At 46.3% G+C, this 18,972-nt stretch overlaps 2 pseudogenes; one reads left to right on the plus strand and one right to left on the minus strand.

Moving 5' to 3' along the window:
• Positions 1–3,046: 3,046 nt before the first annotated feature.
• On the minus strand, positions 3,047–3,165 carry LOC134951350 (5S ribosomal RNA; annotated as a pseudogene).
• A 9,779-nt stretch (positions 3,166–12,944) lies between these two features.
• On the plus strand, positions 12,945–13,063 carry LOC134950012 (5S ribosomal RNA; annotated as a pseudogene).
• The last annotated feature ends 5,909 nt before the right edge of the window (positions 13,064–18,972 follow it).

Below are 18,972 nucleotides of genomic sequence, written 5' to 3' on the forward strand. Positions count from 1 at the left end.
CGCCCATGTAAACCGACAGGGCGGCACAAGAAGCAGGATGGCGATGGCAGAAGCCACAAGGATTCTCCAATGGGTGGAAAATCACGTGTTAGCACTGTCAGCAGTGTTCATTCCGGGAGTGGACAACTGGGAAGCAGACTTCCTCAGCAGGCACGACCTCCACCCGGGAGAGTGGGGACTTCATTCAGAAGTCTTCCAGCTGATTGTAAACCGTTGGGAACGGCCACAGGTGGACATGATGGCGTCCCGCCTCAACAAAAAGCTAGAAAGATATTGCACCAGGTCGAGAGACCCTCAGGCAATAGCTGTGGTCGCTCTAGTGACACCGTGGGTGTACCAGTCGGTTTATGTGTTCCCTCCTCTTCCTCTCATACCCAAGGTACTGAGGATAATAAGGAGAAGAGGAGTAAGAACTATACTCATTGTTCCGGATTGGCCAAGAAGAGCTTGGTACCCAGAACTTCAAGAAATGATCTCAGAGGACCCATGGCCTCTGCTGCTCAGACAGGACCTGCTGCAGCAGGGGCCCTGTCTGTTCCAAGACTTACCGCGGCTGCGTTTGACGGCATGGCGGTTGAACGCCGGATCCTGAAGGAAAAGGGCATTCCGGAGGAAGTCATCCCTACGCTGATTAAAGCTAGGAAAGAAGTGACCGCAAACCATTATCACCGCATATGGCGAAAATATGTTGCGTGGTGTGAGGCCAGGAAGGCCCCAACGGAGGAATTTCAGCTGGGCCGTTTTCTGCACTTCCTAAAGTTGGGGGTGACTATGGGCCTAAAATTGGGTTCCATTAAGGTCCAGATTTCGGCTCTGTCGATTTTCTTTCAGAAAGAACTGGCTTCACTACCTGAAGTTCAGACATTTGTTAAGGGAGTGCTGCATATTCAGCCCCCTTTTGTGCCTCCAGTGGCACCTTGGGATCTCAACGTGGTGTTGGATTTCCTAAAGTCACATTGGTTTGAGCCACTTAAAACCGTGGAATTAAAATATCTCACGTGGAAAGTGGTCATGCTGTTGGCTTCGGCCAGGCGTGTGTCAGAATTGGCGGCTTTGTCATGTAAAAGCCCTTATCTGATCTTCCATATGGATAGGGCAGAATTGAGGACTCGTCCCCAGTTTCTTCCTAAGGTGGTATCAGCCTTTCATTTGAAGCAACCTATTGTGGTGCCTGCGGCTACTAAAGACTTGGAGGATTCCAAGTTGCTGGACGTAGTCAGGGCCCTGAAAATTTATGTTTCCAGGACAGCTAGTGTCAGGAAAACTGACTCGCTATTTATCCTGTATGCACCCAACAAGCTGGGTGCTCCTGCTTCAAAGCAGGCTATTGCTCGCTGGATCTGTAGTACGATTCAGCTTGCACATTCTGCGGCTGGACTGCCGGATCCTAGATCAGTAAAAGCCCATTCCACAAGGAAGGTGGGCTCTTCTTGGGCGGCTGCCCGAGGGGTCTCGGCTTTACAACTTTGCTGAGCAGCTACTTGGTCGGGGGCAAACACATTTGCTAAATTCTACAAGTTTGATACCCTGGCTGAGGAGGACCTAGAGTTTGCTCATTCGGTGCTGCAGAGTCATCCGCACTCTCCCGCCCGTTTGGGAGCTTTGGTATAATCCCCATGGTCCTTACGGAGTCCCCAGCATCCACTTAGGACATCAGAGAAAATAAGATTTTACTCACCGGTAAATCTATTTCTCGTAGTCCGTAGTGGATGCTGGGCGCCCATCCCAAGTGCGGATTGTATGCAATACTTGTATATAGTTATTGTTTAACTAAAGGGTTATTGTTGAGCCATCTATTGAGAGGCTCCGTTATATTTCATACTGTTAACTGGGTATAGTATCACGAGTTATACGGTGTGATTGGTGTGGCTGGTATGAGTCTTACCCTGGATTCAAAATCCTTCCTTATTGTGTCAGCTCTTCCGGGCACAGTATCCTAACTGAGGTCTGGAGGAGGGTCATAGTGGGAGGAGCCAGTGCACACCAGGTAGTCCTAAAGCTTTCTTTAGTTGTGCCCAGTCTCCTGCGGAGCCGCTATTCCCCATGGTCCTTACGGAGTCCCCAGCATCCACTACGGACTACGAGAAATAGATTTACTGGTGAGTAAAATCTTATTTTGTCTTATGATTTACCAGTTACTGCTATGTTGCATTCTGACGATTCAATGCCAGACCTCACTGCGCAAGACGAGGGTGAGGAGCGCAAATTAGACCAGCAGTCAGATAGTGAAGATTTTGACAGCCCAGGCATTGATAATCTCATCAGAGTGGTGCGTCAGTCTCTGAAGTTTACAGAAACTGAGGAGCCTCTGACAAATGATGAGGTCGTCTTTACTAAACGACAGATCTCCAATGTGTTTTCCTGTTTCGGAATCTCTTAATAAGATGTTAGTAGAAACACGAAAAGAATCCGGATAAACTGTTTTCTATACCTCGCAGATTTAAGTCTAGTTACCCGTTTCCAGAGTCTGTGACATCTACATAGGAGAATCCGCCATTGGTGGATTCGTCTGTGTCAAAACTTACAATGAAATTAACCATTAAAGAATCGGGTTAAGGATGCCGCACAGAACTAAGTGATGTTAAATAAAGTAATAATTTGAAGATGTTTCCAAGAAAACCGACCAATCAGAAAAAAAATTCTGGAATTTATCACCATCTACCATTGGGAGAAAATTTCTATGAGTAGATGAAAAAAGGTGATTGTCGATGGTGCTCCCATAGGTCTAATACATAGGTAATAAGTAGAAGAAAAGCAAAGAAAAGTGACCTTTGTTGGGAGCACTCTCTCTTGGAAACAGTTATGATTTAAGTAGTAAATAATAATGTAAATATGAAGTAATTAAAACGTAACCTTTAATAATCTTTGAATAAGATATGAGTACACCAAATAGAATGATATTGTGTTTAAAATGTGGTTAAACAATGTAAACCACCAATTTGAAACTAAGACTGAATATATAGATGAAAAAATAAGGCAGTGATACTAGGCCCTCCAGGCATTAATTTCTGAGGTTAGTGCAATAACCGATATAGTGCCGTCAAAAGACCTACAACACCTGGTATTCCTTAGTGGTCAACCACCTAAGTACTGACCAGGCCCAACACCGTATTGCTTCCAAGATCAGACGAGATTGGGCATGCGCGGTGTGGTATGGTAGTAGATTTAGAATTGATAAGGCAAAAAACTACAGCTGGTATGCAGCTAATGGACAAACCAAAAACCTGGTTATTATAATGAACAAATGATCTCTTAATAGAGAAACATATGTTTGACCGTCATTGCACCAAGTTGTAACCCAAATGTATAGGTATACGGAGGTTTAAATCATGTGGTCAATAAATTTTGCCAACAGGAACTGCCTGTATATTGCTTTATGTGCTGTGCAACATCATTAGGAATGGGTTTTTGTTGGGTAAGGCAGATATGTAAACCCTTGTTGTACTGAGGACATGCCAAAATATCTGTTATGGGATCCAGGAGAGAAATGACTCAGTTGCTAACTGGATCACCCTGTTTGATATTAAGTGAAAAAAAGGTTATTTATAACAATCATATTGGTTAACATCAAAGCATGAGTATGTTTGAAGTAATATAATATAATTAAAGCTGAAGCTGAAATGATCTAGAACTTTCCACTTTTCTCCCTCTATGCCATCACAAACAGTATAGGGCAGGGAATGGAAATGGATCAAAAATACAGATTTATCAGCTTAAAAGACAGACTTGGGGAGTGGATAAGGTGGATAGGAAATATATCTTGGGAGACACAATCTCTATTATCCACAAGAGGCTAACTAACACAATAGTTCCTGAAATACCAAGTATTGTCTTTATAACAATATTATTGAGCCAATATGCTTTCGATAAAAAATAATTTTGCATGTATCCACAGTGTATCAACAGTGTATCTGTCTTAATTTGTATCATAAAACCATGCCAGGTATCTTTTATGCTATAATAGCCAGGGTATACACAAAGTTTTTTTGCCTGTATTGAAACCTGCATGAAGGGATAAGACAAGGATGATACCTGTAATATAATTGCCAATACCCTAATCAGTAGCAGATTGCTCCTGATTATATTATGTCAACCACATGAGGACACAAATTGAAAAATATCACCATGTGTTTTTTGAAACACCTAAAGCACCTGAAAAGCAATAGTTTCCATATATAATAAATAATGCCTTAAGTGGATGGCACAATTTTGCCGATAAAGACCAGTGCACTTAGTGTTAACATTACATCTGTGCGTGGCTGGAGAACGGGAGACAAATAGTGTGCAAGATAGGAGAGAATACTTGTAAACAAATGGTGTGTTTCTCCTGCTCCCTATATGCCGCTGACCACCCGACTTCATGAGCTGTGCGTCTATGCGGCTCGCCTGGTCTCCTCTCCTGCCGGTCTCTGGTCACGTGAGCGCGCTCACCGTGACCCCGTCCACCTCCCCGACGTACGTTTCACAGTTGCTTGTTCACGGGTAGCGTGAACATGAGGTGTCCGGACCTGGCTTAAATCTAAGCGGGTAGCCACTCATTGGCTGCACCTGTTAATTACTGACAAGATTAGGTCTGGCACCATTTAGTGAGAGTGAGCTTCATGTTAATTGCAGAAATAGGTAATTCCTGAATAGATGTCCTGCCCATTGCTTCTAGACTATCTTAAGAGAGAATATAAATACTGTTTGGATTTTGTAGACCCCGAAAAAGTTGCATGTAGATAAATACACTTAAAGAAGGTTTAATTATGGTTAAAACCCCAACAGTATAATTTAAGATAAGTAATTTGGTCCAAATTGGTGTAATGAAAAGTAGTAATAAATTAAAGTTGATTAAATGAATAGTGTGGGAAAAAGTGTGAACCATGTTAGATGATGGTATATAAAACTTATTAGTGCAATAAAAAGTAGTATGAAGTGTGTACTGGTGGAGATAAGAAGGTGTGTGTAGGAAAAAAAGGAAGGACAGAAAGAAAATGTGTGAAAAGTGGGGAAGTTATGCCCTAGATAATGGACTGCTTGAAGGAGATGTGCTGTGAAAAATAATAATATTTTTGAGAACGTGGAAGTGCTATGATTGTTAAAATGGAATGGAAAATATATAATGGGAAAAATTTTTAAAAAATATGAAGAAATTTTTGTGAGAAAGATCTTTTTGTGAAAAAAATCTTGGAACAATTGTGTGAAAAAATTGATTACAATTATTAGTGAATGATATCTTGCTGATGAATAAAGTGACAATGCTATAGTGTTGGGGAAAAGAAAGGGGGGGAGAAAAAAAAGGGGGGGGAAGGAAAGGGAGGAGGGAAGGGGGGGGTTTGATGATGAAGTGACTACACTAGTCCTTTGTGAAATAATGGTTGTTACTAGCGTAATTCACCAATATACATATATCAAACAAGTAATTAATCAGGTTGGAAGGAATGCTCCAAAATTCATAGTTTTCATTCAGTCCTTGTGGATGTAATGAGTCCAGTCTGAAGGTCCACTCACATTCCTTCCGCAAAAGGGTATTGGTCCAATCTCCTCGTATACAAAGTTTCACTTGCTCTAGTCCACAAACTCTGAGTTCATCCCACCGACCTGCATGATTAGAGACAAAATGTTGTGATACAGAGGTAATTTGCTTCATTTTTTGTAGATCTTTGGTCGCATTACGAATAGATCTGACGTGTTCCAGAATTCTTTGCTTGAGGGCTCTGGTCGTCATGCCCACATATCTTTGTCCACAACCGCACACAATACAGTAGATCACTCCTTCCGTGGAGCAGTTAATGAAGTGCCTGAATTTAATATCTTTTCCATAGCGGTCCTGAATATGATCGGTCTTGAGAATATACTGACATGCTTTACAGTGACCACAAGAGTGTGTACCAGTCGTAGTCTGTCATCTCCCTCAAGATGGTTGGAAATGGCTGGACACCAGTCTATCTTTCAAGTTCCTCGATCTCCTCCAACTCATGGATACTTGTGGTCCAAGTTTTTCAACTAAAATGGGGTCCAAATGGAGGATTCCCCAATGTTTTTGGATAGCTTGTTTGACCTGATGCCACTCTTGACAAAAGCCCCCTACAAATCTGATGATGTTATCCTCTTGTTTCTTTTCAAAGATTAAGTGCTCTCTCTTGGTGGTCTGGATATTTCTGCTCGCTTTCTTAATAGAGGTATTGCTGTATCCTCTCTCACGTAATCTGTTCGAGAGGTCTTTGCTTTGTTCTGCAAAGTCCCGGTCGTTGGAGCAGTTCCTTCTTAGGCGTAGATATTCCCCCTTAGGTATGTTCTCTATTGTAGGAGGAAAATGGGAGCTGGTTTGATGTAACAAAGTGTTGGATGATGTTTTCTTCCTATACAGTTTTGAAAGCATTTCATTTCCATCTTTATAAATAAGAACATCCAGAAATGGGAGTTCATCTTGACTGATGTGATGGGTAAGGCGAATATTGAGGTTATTGTTGTTAAGATGTTCAATGAATAAGAGTAGCATCTGTACGTCACCTTCCCATATCATCAAAATATCATCGATGTACCTTACCCACATGATGATATTGGCTGTAAAGACATTGTTGCTATCACTGAACACAAATTCACGTTCCCACCATCCTAAGAAGATATTAGCGTACGTGGGGGCACAAGCTATTGTGTTAGTTAGCCTCTTGTGGATAATAGAGATTGTGTCTCCCAAGATATATTTCCTATCCACCTTATCCACTCCCCAAGTCTGTCTTTTAAGCTGATAAATCTGTATTTTTGATCCATTTCCATTCCCTGCCCTATACTGTTTGTGATGGCATAGAGGGAGAAAAGTGGAAAGTTCTAGATCATTTCAGCTTCAGCTTTAATTATATTATATTACTTCAAACATACTCATGCTTTGATGTTAACCAATATGATTGTTATAAATAACCTTTTTTTCACTTAATTTCGAACAGGGTGATCCAGTTAGCAACTGAGTCATTTCTCTCCTGGATCCCATAACAGATATTTTGGCATGTCCTCGGTACAACAAGGGTTTACATATCTGCCTTACCCAACAAAAACCCATTCCTAATGATGTTGCACAGCACATAAAGCAATATACAGGCGGTTCCTGTTGGCAAAATTTATTGACCATATGATTTAAACCTCCGTATACCTATACATTTGGGTTACAACTTGGTGCAATGACGGTCAAACATATGTTTCTCTATCGTCCTAGTGGATGCTGGGGTTCCTGAAAGGACCATGGGGAATAGCGGCTCCGCAGGAGACAGGGCACAAAAAGTAAAGCTTTTTCCGATCAGGTGGTGTGCACTGGCTCCTCCCCCTATGACCCTCCTCCAGACTCCAGTTAGATTTTTGTGCCCGGCCGAGAAGGGTGCAATCTAGGTGGCTCTCCTAAAGAGCTGCTTAGAAAAAGTTTAGCTAGGTTTTTTATTTTACAGTGATTCCTGCTGGCAACAGGATCACTGCAGCGAGGGACTGAGGGGAGAAGGAGTCAACTCACCTGCGTGCAGGATGGATTGGCTTCTTGGCTACTGGACATCAAGCTCCAGAGGGACGATCACAGGTACAGCCTGGATGGTCACCGGAGCCACGCCGCCGGCCCCCTTGCAGATGCTGAAGACAGAAGAGGTCCAGAATCGGCGGCTGAAGACTCCTGCAGTCTTCAAAAGGTAGCGCACAGCACTGCAGCTGTGCGCCATTTTCCTCTCAGCACACTTCACACGGCAGTCACTGAGGGTGCAGGGCGCTGGGAGGGGGGCGCCCTGGGAGGCAAAATGATTACCTATAAAGGCTAAAAATACCTCACATATAGCCCTAGAGGCTATATGGAGATATTTAACCCCTGCCTAATTTTTCTAAATAGCGGGAGACGAGCCCGCCAGAAAAGGGGCGGGGCCTATCTCCTCAGCACACGGCGCCATTTCCTCTCACAGCTCCGCTGGTCAGGACGGCTCCCAAGTCTCTCCCCTGCACTGCACTACAGAAACAGGGTAAAACAGAGAGGGGGGGGCACATTTATGGCGATATTTTGATATAACAAAGCAGCTATAAGGGAGCACTTATTATAAGGCTATCCCTGATATATATATAGCGCTTTTGGTGTGTGCTGGCAAACTCTCCCTCTGTCTCCCCAAAGGGCTAGTGGGTCCTGTCTTCGTTAGGAGCATTCCCTGTGTGTCTGCTGTGTGTCGGTACGTGTGTGTCGACATGTATGAGGACGATATTGGTGTGGAGGCGGAGCAATTGCCAAATATGAGGATGTCACCCCCTAGGGAGTCGACACCGGAATGGATGCCTTTATTTATGGAACTACGGGATAGTGTCAACACGCTAAAGCAGTCGTTTGACGACATGAGACGGCCGGACAATCAATTAGTGCCTGTCCAGGCGACTCAAACACCGTCAGGGGCTGTGAAACGCCCTTTGCCTCAGTCGGTCGACACAGACCCAGACACAGGCGATGACTCCAGTGGTGACGGTGACGAATCAACCGTATTTTCCAGTAGGGCCACACGTTATATGATTTTGGCAATGAAGGAGGCGTTACATTTAGCTGATACTACAGGTACCACTAAACAGGGTATTATGTGGGGTATGAAAAAACTACCTATAGTTTTTCCTGAATCAGAAGAATTAAATGACGTGTGTAATGAAGCGTGGGTTGCCCCTGATAAAAAGCTGATAATTTCAAAAAAATTATTGGCATTATACCCTTTCCCGCCAGAGGTTAGGGAGCGCTGGGAAACACCTCCTAGGGTGGACAAGGCGCTAACACGCTTATCTAAACAAGTGGCGTTACCCTCTCCTGAGACGGCCGCACTTAAAGATCCATCAGATAGGAGGATGGAAAATATCCAAAAAAGTATATACACACATGCAGGTGTTATACTACGACCAGCTGTAGCGACTGCCTGGATGGGCAGTGCTGGGGTAGTTTGGTCAGAGTCCCTGATTGAAAATATTGATACCCTGGACAGGGACAATATTTTACTGTCGTTAGAACAAATAAAGGATGCATTTCTTTATATGCGTGATGCACAGAGGGATATCTGCACACTGGCATCACGGGTAAGTGCTATGTCCATTTCGGCCAGAAGAGCTTTATGGACGCGACAGTGGACAGGCGATGCGGATTCAAAACGGCATATGGAAGTTTTGCCGTATAAAGGGGAGGAGTTATTTGGAGTCGGTCTATCAGATTTGGTGGCCACGGCTACAGCCGGGAAATCCACCTTTCTACCTCAAGTCACTCCCCCACAGAAAAAGGCACCGACTTTTCAACCGCAGCCCTTTCGTTCCTTTAAAAATAAGAGAGCAAAGGGCTATTCATATCTGCCACGAGGCAAAGGTCGAGGGAAGAGACAGCAACACGCAGCTCCTTCCCAGGAACAGAAGCCCTCCCCGGCTTCTACAAAAGCCTCAGCATGACGCTTGGGCTTCTCAAGCGGACTCGGGGACGGTGGGCGGTCGTCTCAAAAATTACAGCGCGCAGTGGGCTCACTCGCAGGTAGATCCCTGGATCCTGCAGATAATATCTCAAGGGTACAGGTTGGAATTAGAGACGGATCCACCTCGCCGTTTCCTGAAGTCTGCTTTACCAACGTCCCCCTCCGAAAGGGAGACGGTTTTGGAAGCCATTCACAAGCTGTACTCTCAGCAGGTGATAGTCAAGGTACCTCTTCTACAACAAGGGAAGGGGTATTATTCCACTCTTTTTGTGGTACCGAAGCCGGATGGCTCGGTAAGGCCTATTCTAAATCTGAAGTCCTTGAACCTGTACATAAAGAAGTTCAAGTTCAAAATGGAGTCACTCAGAGCAGTGATAGCGAACCTGGAAGAGGGGGACTTTCTGGTATCCTTGGACATCAAGGATGCGTATCTCCACGTTCCAATTTACCCCTCACACCAGGGGTACCTCAGGTTCGTTGTACAAAACTGTCACTATCAGTTTCAGACGCTGCCGTTCGGATTGTCCACGGCACCTCGGATCTTTACAAAGGTAATGGCCGAGATGATGATTCTTCTTCGAAGAAAAGGCGTATTAATTATCCCATACTTGGACGATCTCCTAATAAGGGCGAGGTCCAGAGAACAGCTAGAGATGGGCTTAGCACTGTCTCAAGAAGTGCTAAAACAGCACGGGTGGATTCTGAATATTCCAAAATCCCAGTTAATGCCGACAACTCGTCTGCTGTTCCTAGGGATGATTCTGGACACGGTTCAGAAAAAGGTTTTTCTCCCGGAGGAAAAAGCCAAGGAGTTATCCGAGCTTGTCAGGAACCTCCTAAAACCAGGAAAGGTGTCTGTACATCAATGCACAAGAGTCCTGGGAAAAATGGTGGCTTCTTACGAAGCAATTCCATTCGGCAGATTCCACGCAAGAATTTTCCAAAGGGATCTGTTGGACAAATGGTCAGGGTCGCATCTTCAGATGCACCTACGGATAACCCTGTCTCCAAGGACAAGGGTGTCTCTTCTGTGGTGGTTGCAGAGTCCTCATCTATTGGAGGGCCGCAGATTCGGCATACAGGATTGGATCCTGGTGACCACGGACGCCAGCCTGAGAGGCTGGGGAGCAGTCACACAAGGAAGAAACTTCCAGGGAGTATGGACGAGCCTGGAAACGTCTCTTCACATAAACATTCTGGAACTAAGAGCAATATACAATGCTCTAAGCCAGGCAGAACCTCTGCTTCAGGGAAAACCGGTGTTGATCCAGTCGGACAACATCACGGCAGTCGCCCATGTGAACAGACAGGGCGGCACAAGAAGCAGGAGTGCAATGGCAGAAGCTGCAAGGATTCTTCGCTGGGCAGAGAATCATGTGATAGCACTGTCAGCAGTGTTCATCCCGGGAGTGGACAACTGGGAAGCAGACTTCCTCAGCAGACACGATCTTCACCCGGGAGAGTGGGGACTTCATCCAGAAGTCTTCCACATGCTGGTAACCCGTTGGGAAAGACCAATGGTGGACATGATGGCGTCTCGCCTCAACAAAAAACTGGACAGGTATTGCGCCAGGTCAAGAGATCCGCAGGCAATAGCTGTGGACGCGCTGGTAACGCCTTGGGTGTACCAGTCGGTGTATGTGTTTCCTCCTCTGCCTCTCATACCAAAAGTATTGAGAATTATACGGCAAAGAGGCGTAAGAACGATACTAGTGGTTCCGGATTGGCCAAGAAGGACTTGGTACCCGGAACTTCAAGAGATGATCACGGAAGATCCGTGGCCTCTACCTCTAAGGAGGGACTTGCTTCAGCAGGGTCCCTGTCTGTTTCAAGACTTACCGCGGCTGCGTTTGACGGCATGGCGGTTGAACGCCGGATCCTAATGGAAAAAGGCATGCCGGAAGAAGTCATTCCTACTTTGATTAAAGCAAGGAAAGAAGTAACCGTGCAACATTATCACCGAATTTGGCGAAAATATGTTGCGTGGTGCGAAGATCGGAGTGCTCCGACGGAGGAATTTCAACTGGGTCGATTCCTACATTTCCTGCAATCAGGATTGTCTATGGGTCTCAAATTGGGATCTATTAAGGTTCAAATTTCGGCCCTGTCGATTTTCTTTCAAAAAGAATTGGCTTCAGTCCCTGAAGTCCAGACCTTTGTTAAGGGAGTGCTGCATATACAGCCCCCTGTGGTGCCTCCAGTGGCACCGTGGGATCTCAATGTAGTTTTGGATTTTCTAAAATCTCATTGGTTTGAACCACTAAATAAGGTGGATTTGAAATATCTCACTTGGAAAGTGACCATGCTTCTAGCCCTGGCTTCTGCCAGGAGAGTGTCAGAATTGGCAGCTTTATCTTACAAAAGCCCATATCTGATTTTCCATTCGGACAGGGCAGAACTGCGGACTCGTCCGCATTTTCTCCCTAAGGTGGTGTCAGCATTTCATCTGAACCAGCCTATTGTAGTGCCTGCGGCTACAAGTGACTTGGAGGACTCCAAGTTACTGGACGTTGTCAGAGCATTAAAAATATATATTGCAAGAACAGCTGGAGTCAGAAAATCTGACTCGTTGTTTATATTGTATGCACCCAACAAGATGGGTGCTCCTGCGTCTAAGCAGACGATTGCTCGTTGGATCTGTAGCACAATCCAACTGGCACATTCTGTGGCAGGCCTGCCACAGCCTAAATCTGTAAAGGCCCACTCCACAAGGAAGGTGGGCTCATCTTGGGCGGCTGCCCGAGGGGTCTCGGCATTACAACTTTGCCGAGCAGCTACGTGGTCAGGGGAGAACACGTTTGTAAAATTTTACAAATTTGATACTCTGGCTAAGGAGGACCTGGAGTTCTCTCATTCGGTGCTGCAGAGTCATCCGCACTCTCCCGCCCGTTTGGGAGCTTTGGTATAATCCCCATGGTCCTTTCAGGAACCCCAGCATCCACTAGGACGATAGAGAAAATAAGATTTTACTTACCGATAAATCTATTTCTCGGAGTCCGTAGTGGATGCTGGGCGCCCATCCCAAGTGCGGATTATCTGCATAAATTGTACATAGTTATTGTTAACTTATTCGGGTTATTGTTGTAGGAAGCCATCTTTCAGAGGCTCCGCTGTTATCATACTGTTAACTGGGTTTAGATCACAAGTTGTACGGTGTGATTGGTGTGGCTGGTATGAGTCTTACCCGGGATTCAAAATCCTCCCTTATTGTGTACGCTCGTCCGGGCACAGTACCTAACTGGAGTCTGGAGGAGGGTCATAGGGGGAGGAGCCAGTGCACACCACCTGATCGGAAAAAGCTTTACTTTTTGTGCCCTGTCTCCTGCGGAGCCGCTATTCCCCATGGTCCTTTCAGGAACCCCAGCATCCACTACGGACTCCGAGAAATAGATTTATCGGTAAGTAAAATCTTATTTTCTCTATTAAGAGATCATTTGTTCATTATAATAACCAGGTTTTTGGTTTGTCCATTAGCTGCATACCAGCTGTAGTTTTTTGCCTTATCAATTCTAAATCTACTACCATACCACACCGCGCATGCCCAATCTCGTCTGATCTTGGAAGCAATACGGTGTTGGGCCTGCTCAGTACTTAGGTGGTTGACCACTAAGGAATACTAGGTGTTGTAGGTCTTTTGACGGCACTACATCGGTTATTGCACTAACCTCAGAAATTAATGCCTGGAGGGCCTAGTATCACTGCCTTATTTTTTCATCTATATATTCACAGTCTTAGTTTCAAATTGGTGGTTTACATTGTTTAACCACATTTTAAACACAATTTCTCTGACGTCCTAGTGGATGCTGGGAACTCCGTAAGGACCATGGGGAATAGACGGGCTCCGCAGGAGACTGGGCACTCTAAAAGAAAGATTAGGTACTATCTGGTGTGCACTGGCTCCTCCCTCTATGCCCCTCCTCCAGACCTCAGTTAGATTTCTGTGCCCGGCCGAGCTGGATGCACACTAGGGGCTCTCCTGAGCTCCTAGAAAGAAAGTATATGTTAGGTTTTTTATTTTACAGTGAGACCTGCTGGCAACAGGCTCACTGCAACGAGGGACTAAGGGGAGAAGAAGCGAACCTACCTGCTTGCAGCTAGCTTGGGCTTCTTAGGCTACTGGACACCATTAGCTCCAGAGGGATCGACCGCAGGACCCGTCCTTGGTGTTCGTTCCCGGAGCCGCGCCGCCGTCCCCCTTACAGAGCCAGAAGCATGAAGATGGTCCGGAAAATCGGCGGCAGAAGACTTCAGTCTTCACCAAGGTAGCGCACAGCACTGCAGCTGTGCGCCATTGCTCCTCATACACACTTCACACTCCGGTCACTGAGGGTGCAGGGCGCTGGGGGGAGGCGCCCTGAGCAGCAATAAGAACACCTTGGCTGGCAAAACAATCACAATATATAGCCCCAGAGGCTATATATGTGATAATTAACCCTGCCAGAATCCATAAAAAAGCGGGAGAAAAGTCCGCGAAAAAGGGGCGGAGCTATCTCCCTCGGCACACTGGCGCCATTTTCTCTTCACAGTGTAGCTGGAAGACAGCTCCCCAGGCTCTCCCCTGTAGTTTTCAGGCTCAAAGGGTTAAAAAGAGAGGGGGGGCACTAAATTTAGGCGCAATATTGTTTATACAAGCAGCTATTGGGGAAAATTCACTCAGTGATAGTGTTTATCCCTACATTATATAGCGCTCTGGTGTGTGCTGGCATACTCTCTCTCTGTCTCCCCAAAGGGCTGTGTGGGGTCCTGTCCTCAGTCAGAGCATTCCCTGTGTGTGTGCGGTGTGTCGGTACGGCTGTGTCGACATGTTTGATGAGGAGGCTTATGTGGAGGCGGAACAGATGCCGATAAATGGGATGTCGCCCCCTGTGGGCCGACACCAGAGTGGATGGATATGTGGAAGGTATTAACCTACAGTATCAACTCCTTACATAAAAGGCTGGATGACGTAACAGCTATGGGACAGCCGGCTTCTCAGCCCGCACCTGCCCAGGCGTCTCAAAGGCCATCAGGGGCTCAAAAACGCCCGCTCCCTCAGATGGCAGACACAGATGTCGACACGGAGTCTGACTCCAGTGTCGACGAGGTTGAGACATATACACCAATCCACTAGGAACATCCGTTACATGATCCCGGCAATAAAAAAATGTGTTACACATTTCTGACATTAACCCAAGTACCACTAAAAAAGGGTTTTATGTTTGGGGAGAAAAAGCAGGCAGTGTTTTGTTCCCCCATCAAATGAGTGAATGAAGTGTGAAAAAGCGTGGGTTCCCCCGATAAAAAACTGGTAATTTCTAAAAAGTTACTGAAGGCGTACCCGCCAGAGGATAAGTTACGCTGGGAGATATCCCCTAGGGTGGATAAGGCGCTCACACGTTTGTCAAAAAAGGTGGCACTGCCGTCTTAGGATACGGCCACTTTGAAGGTACCTGCTGATAAAAAGCAGGAGGCTATCCTGAAGTCTGTATTTACACACTCAGGTACTAGACTGAGACCTGCAGATAGTGCTGCTGCAGCGTGGTCTGTAACCCTGTCAAACAGGGATACTATTTTGCGAACATAAGACGTCGTCTTATATATGAGGGATGCACAGAGGGATATTTTGCCGGCTGGCATCCAGAATTAATGCAATTTCCATTGTGTCAGGAGGGTATTAGAGACCCGACACTGGACAGGTGATGCTGACTTTAAAAGGCACATAGAGCCTTATAAGGGTGAGGAATTGTTTGGGGATGGTCTCTGGGACCTCGTATCCACAGCAACAGCTGGGAAGAAAAAAATTTACCTCAGGTTTCCTCACAGCCTAAGAAAGCACTGTATTATCAGGTACAGTCCTTTCGGCTTCAGAAAAGCAAGCGGGTCAAAGGCGCTTCCTTTCTGCACAGAGACGAGGGAAGAGGGAAAAAGCTGTACCAGTCAGCCAGTTCCCAGAATCAAAATTCTTCCCCCGCTTCCTCTGAGTCCACCGCATGACGCGGGGGCTCCACAGGCGTAGCCAGGTACGGTGGGGGGCCGCCTCAAAAATTTCAGCGATCAGTGGGCTCGCTCACAGGTGGATCCCTGGATCCTTCAAGTAGTATCTCAGGGGTACAGGCTGGAATTCGAGGCGTCTCCCCCCCCCGCCGTTTCCTCAAATCTGCCTTGCCGACAACTCCCTCAGGCAGGGAGGCTATGCTAGAGGCAATTCACAAGCTGTATTCCCAGCAGGTGATAGTCAAGGTGCCCCTACTTCAACAAGGACGGGGTTACTATTCCACACTGTTTGTGGTACCGAAACCGGACGGTTCGGTGAGACCCATTTTAAATTTGAAGTCCTTGAACACATACATAAAAAAATTAAAGTTCAAGATGGAATCGCTCAGGGCGGTTATTGCAAGCCTGGAGGAGGGGGATTACATGGTATCCCTGGACATCAAGGATGCTTACCTACATGTCCCCATTTACCATCCTCACCAGGAGTACCTCAGATTTGTGGTACAGGATTGCCATTACCAATTCCAAACACTGCCGTTTGGACTGTCCACGGCACCGAGGGTCTTTACCAAGGTAATGGCAGAAATGATGATACTCCTTCGAAAAAAGGGAGTTTTTAATTATCCCGTACTTGGACGATCTCCTTATAAAGGCGAGGTCCATGGAGCAGTTGTTGGTCGGAGTAGCACTATCTCGGGAAGTGCTACAACAGCACGGATGGATTCTATACATTCCAAAGTCACAGCTGGTTCCTACCACACGCCTGCTGTTCCTGGGGATGGTTCTGGACATAGAACAGAAAAAAGTGCTTCTCCCGCAGGAGAAAGCCAAGGAGCTGTCATCTCTAGTCAGAGACCTCCTGAAACCAAAACAGGTATCGGTGCATCACTGCACACGAGTCCTGGGAAAAATGGTAGCTTCTTACGAAGCAAAATTCCATTCGGCAGGTTCCATGCAAGAACCTTTCAGTGGGACCTCTTGGACAAGTGGTCGGAATCGCATCTTCAGATGCATCGGCTGATAACCCTGTCTCCAAGGACCAGGGTATCTCTACTGTGGTGGCTGCAGAGTGCTCATCTTCAAGAGGGCCGCAGATTCGGCATACAGGACTGGGTACTGGTGACCACGGATGCCAGCCTTCGAGGCTGGGGGGCAGTCACACAGGGAAGAAATTTCCAAGGACTTTGGTCAAGTCAGGAGTCGTCCCTACACATAAATATTCTGGAACTGAGGGCCATTTACAATGCCCTAAGTCTGGCAAGGCCTCTGCTTCAAAACCAGCCGGTACTGATCCAATCAGACAACATCACGGCAGTCGCCCATGTAAACCGACAGGGCTGCACAAGAAGCAGGATGGCGATGGCAGAAGCCACAAGGATTCTCCGATGGGCGGAAAATCACGTCTTAGCACTGTCAGCAGTGTTCATTCCGGGAGTGGACAACTAGGAAGCAGACTTCCTCAGCAGACACGACCGACACCCGGGAGAGTGGGGACTTCATCCAGAAGTCTTCCAACTGTTGGTAAACCGTTGGGAAAGGCCACAGGTGGACATGATGGCGTCCCGCCTAAACAAAAAACTAGATATTGCGCCAGGTCAAGGGACCCTCAGACAATAGCTGTGGACGCTCTAGTGACACCGTGGGTGTACCAGTCGGTTTATGTATTCCCTCCTCTGCCTCTCATACCAAAGGTACTGAGAATAATAAGAAAACGAGGAGTAAGAACGATACTCGTGGTTCCGGATGGGCCAAGAAGAGCTTGGTACCCAGAACTTCAAGAAATAATATCAGAGGACCCATGGCCTCTACCGCTCAGACGGGATCTGCTACAGCAGGGGCCCTGTCTGTTCCAAGACTTACCGCGGCTGCGTTGGACGGCATGGCGGTTGAATTCCGGATCCTGAAGCAAAAGGGCATTCCGGAGGAAGTAATTCCTACGCTGATAAAAGCCAGGAAAGAAGTAACCGCAAACCATTATCACCGTATTTGGCGAAAATATGTTGCGTGGTGTGAGGCCAGGAAGGCCCCAACAGAGGAATTTCAGCTGGGTCGTTTTCTGCACTTCCTACAGTCAGGAGTGACTATGGGCCTAAATTTGGGTTCCATTAAGGTCCAGATTTCGGCTCTGTCGATTTTCTTCCAGAAAGAACTGGCTTCACTGCCTGGAGTTCAGACATTTGTAAAGGGAGTGCTACATATTCAGCCCCTTTTTTGTGCCTTCTGTGGCACCTTGGGATCTCAACGTGGTGTTGAGTTTCTTAAAATCACATTGGTTTGAGCCACTTAAAACTGTGGATTTGAAATATCTCACGTGGAAAGTGGTCATGTTATTGGCCTTGGCTTCGGCCAGGCGTGTGTCAGAATTGGCGGCTTTGTCATGTAAAAGCCCTTATCTGATTTTCCATATGGATAGAGCAGAATTGAGGACTCGTCCCCAGTTTCTCCCTAAGGTGGTATCCGCTTTTCACTTGAACCAACCTATTGTAGTGCCTGCGGCTACTAGGGACTTGGAAGATTCCAAGTTACTGGACGTAGTCAGGGCCTTAAAAATTTATATTTCCAGGACGGCTGGAGTCAGGAAAACTGACTCGTTTTTTACCCTGTAGGCACCCAACAAAATAGGTGCTCCTGCTTCTAAGCAGACTATTGTTCGCTGAATTTGTAGCACAATTCAGCTGGAGCATTCTGCGGCTGGATTGCCGTATCCTAAATCAGTAACAGCCCATTCCACGAGGAAAGTGGGCTCATCTTGGGCGGCTGCCCGAGGGGTCTCGGCTTTACAACTTTGCCGAGCTGCAACTTGGTCAGGGGCAAACACGTTTGCTAAATTCTACAAATTTGATACCCTGGCTGAGGAGGACCTTGAGTTCTCTCATTCGGTGCTGCAGAGTCATCCGCACTCTCCCGCCCGTTTGGGAGCTTTGGTATAATCCCCATGGTCCTTACGGAGTTCCCAGCATCCACTAGGACGTCAGAGAAAATAAGATTTTACTCACCGGTAAATCTATTTCTCGTAGTCCGCTGGGCGCCCATCCCAAGTGCGGATTGTCTGCAATACTTGTATATAGTTATTGCCTAACTAAAGGGTTATTGTTGAGCCATCTGTTGAGAGGCTCAGTTATATTTCATACTGTTAACTGGGTATAGTATCACGAGTTATACGGTGTGATTGGTGTGGCTGGTATGAGTCTTACCCGGGATTCAAAATCCTTCCTTATTGTGTCAGCTCTTCCGGGCACAGTATCCTAACTGAGGTCTGGAGGAGGGGCATAGAGGGAGGAGCCAGTGCACACCAGATAGTACCTAATCTTTCTTTTAGAGTGCCCAGTCTCCTGCGGAGCCCGTCTATTCCCCATGGTCCTTACGGAGTTCCCAGCATCCACTACGGACTACGAGAAATAGATTTACCGGTGAGTAAAATCTTATTATCATTCTATTTTGTGTACTCATATCTTTTTCAAAGATTATTAAAGGTTACATTTTAATTACTTCATATTTACATTATTATTTACTACTTAAATCATAACTGTTTCCAAGAGCGAGTGCTCCCAACAAAGGTCACTTTTCT

Source organism: Pseudophryne corroboree, chromosome 8 (assembly GCF_028390025.1).
Source record: "Pseudophryne corroboree isolate aPseCor3 chromosome 8, aPseCor3.hap2, whole genome shotgun sequence".
Lineage (NCBI taxonomy): Eukaryota > Metazoa > Chordata > Amphibia > Anura > Myobatrachidae > Pseudophryne > Pseudophryne corroboree.